Below are 3002 nucleotides of genomic sequence, written 5' to 3'. Positions count from 1 at the left end.
CAATCAAATTCATGGTACAGGCACTTGGGGTGATAGGCACTACTCCCTAATTTTTCCCAGTCTGATAAGTGGAATATGTAGAGTAGCGGGGATACAAATCCAACCTGGGGAAGCACCAGAAAAGCCAAGCCCCTTTATCAAGCAATCCACACTAGAGGCCCAAGACTAAGCAAGACTGAAGCACCAACAGAAATTAGAAAACGCACGACGACGACGGCAATTGAATGAGGAAGGTCAAGCAGATGCAGACCTTGACATGCATCAAATTCCTCCACCACCACCCCAGGTTGATATGGACAATCAGGTTTTGAGGCAGATTTTCACCACCACCACGGGGATCAGCCGCGATGTGCAGAGTCTCCAGCAGGCTATGGGAACTTTGACGACTGAGGTGCATACAGCCCACCGTGACGTCCGCATTGCCTCTGATATGTCACGTGCCGCTCGCTAGGATGCCCAGGCAGCTAGGAGGGAGATGGACACTATGAATGGTCGATTAAGTGTGTACATGGGCAGGGTGGATGGCATCCAGCTGAGAGTAAATGAAACTTGGGAGCGTTTAGGCCGTTTGGAGACACGGGTTGAGGGGATCCACGATGAAATGACACAGCAGTCAGCACTGATGAGAGAAATCATATCTCGCCTTCCATCTCCTCCTGAAGATCATGCTACGGGTCCCAGCTACACACCACAACCACCACTTTGATCAGGGGAGTGTTGTTTACCTCTATTTGCCAAGTTGTATTTATATTTTTGAAATTATGCTTTTCTAACTTTACATTTACATTGAGGACAATGTACTGTATAAGTTTGGAGGATGGTAGCATAATTTTCAAACAAATATTCGGCATGTAGTTAATATGCATTTTCACAATCAATCATTAAATTGACTACCTTCTTGCATGATGCATGCGTGATGAATGAGTGTTGATTTTACTTTTGCATGCTTGTGTGGGTTTGGTAGCCTTGCCGGCTATGATGTGATTATTGGACAGGTGAAACATAGAACTGTTAATATAGTACAAGATTTAATTAGCGGATACTTATTGATGCAATGCTTGACATTCTTTTGCACGCCACTCATGTTTTCAAGTTAAGTTATTGAATAGGATTGTTGGAGTAAAACATGAGAAACCAGGTTAACCCGTTAAATCACCATAGGATAGTTTGGAGATGGTTGAGCCACTATAAGTAAACATGGAGATAAGTAGAGGCTCAGTGCATGAATTTATATTGTGTGGATTGCCTAGACCCAAAAGGTGAGAAATAGGTGAAAGCTTTAAGTTGAGGATGGTTGTTGATATCAAATGTCTATAAAATAAACATGGAAAAATCATCACTTCTCTCAAAAGCCTTTATGACTCGAGCAAGTAAGTCTGTTAGGGTTTAAAACCTGGTATCCTAAAACCAACTGGTTTGGAAATTATCGGCCTAAAGCTTGTTACAGGGGTCATATAGAAAGCAAGATAAAGGAGAAGTTGACAAAATTCATCTTATCGAGCCTTTATAACTCGGGTGAATAAGGCTGCAAGGGTTTAAAACCTGTTGCCCTAAGACCAACTGGTTTGGGAGTCATCGCCTAAAAACCCGCTACAGGGGTTATATAGAAAGCAAATGAGAAGATGGAAAAAAAAATAAAAATAAAAATAAAATAAAAAAATAAAAATAAAAATAAAAATAAAAATAATGATAATAATAATAACCCCTTGTTGGACATTTGATTGATATGACTTTAACCTTAATGCAAGGTAAGTAGCTTAGTTTGAGCTTAAAGGTTGAAACAATCAAATTAAAGAGAGTCTCTACTTGTTGATATGTGTACTAGTAAGGGTAAGATCTATCCAAACTAAGAGAGGGTAAGGATTATAGTTGTTAAACTCCTAACCTTAGAAAACACCCCAAGATAATTGAGTGAAAAGAATAAGTTTGGGGGATTTGTGTATCTCTCGAGTGATGTAAGGATAAATTTGACCATTATGGGTCGGGAACAAACCATTCATAAGCTTGATATGTTGGCATGAGTTCACACACACACGTTGAGTATTGCAACTGACGAGTAAATGTTAATTTTAATCTTGCAATATTGATAATGTTCTAGTGTATTGCTAAGTTCCAATCCTGAGACACGGCAAGCTATTAAGCCATGTTTGTTTAACTCTGAGTCACTGCATTGTTTGAGGACAAACAATAGTTTAAATTTGGGGGATTTGATAAGTGTGTTTTTACACACTTATTTGGTTCATAAACATGACTTAAACATGGATAAAATGGTTGAATTGTGATTTAATCCAGTTAAATTCATGCATTGTAGGTAATTCAATGGAAATTGTGGAATTCAGGAGAAAAGAGCCGAATAAGGACCAAAACGCAACAATTTGATAGTTCGAGGACCAAAGGTGCAAATATTGAAAAGTTGAGTTAAAAGCAAAACGAGAGTAAGAACATGCCAAGTATGAGCTCAATGACAAAGCAAAACAAATGGAAGAAGAAAGTATTGAAGAGGGACTGAAATGAAGACAATTGAAAGTTGGAGGACTAAAGCGCAAATACTCAAAAGATGTGCCGAATGAGGGGCATGAGAATTGATGGTCTCAATCATCAATTGGAAGATAAAATTTGTTGAAAAGATGAAGAAATTGAAGAAAGAAATCAAGAGAAGCAACAAAGAAGTTCAGGGACCAAATTGAACAAACCACATAGATGGTTACTTCTATGCGACCACATCGTGTAACCTTCTATGCGGTCGCATAGAAGGTTGCAGGGGTTCATTGAGCCAAAAACATTTGATCTATGCGACCGCATAGATTCCTTCTATGCGGTCGCATAGTATATTTTTGAAGCTTCGGGTGTAGTTTTTCGTTTTGGTTGAAACTCCTTTTCTACTTAATTTGGACGCGATATAAATACCCAAATTCATCATATGAAGGGCAGGAACGACCAGGGAGAAGGGAGAGACCAAAATTGGAGGCAAGAAACTTGATTTTGGATTCAATTTCACACGG

This window comes from Olea europaea, unplaced genomic scaffold (assembly GCF_002742605.1).
Source record: "Olea europaea var. sylvestris unplaced genomic scaffold, O_europaea_v1 scaffold6919, whole genome shotgun sequence".
Taxonomy (NCBI): Eukaryota; Viridiplantae; Streptophyta; class Magnoliopsida; order Lamiales; family Oleaceae; genus Olea; species Olea europaea.
This window is presented reverse-complemented; position numbering follows the sequence as displayed.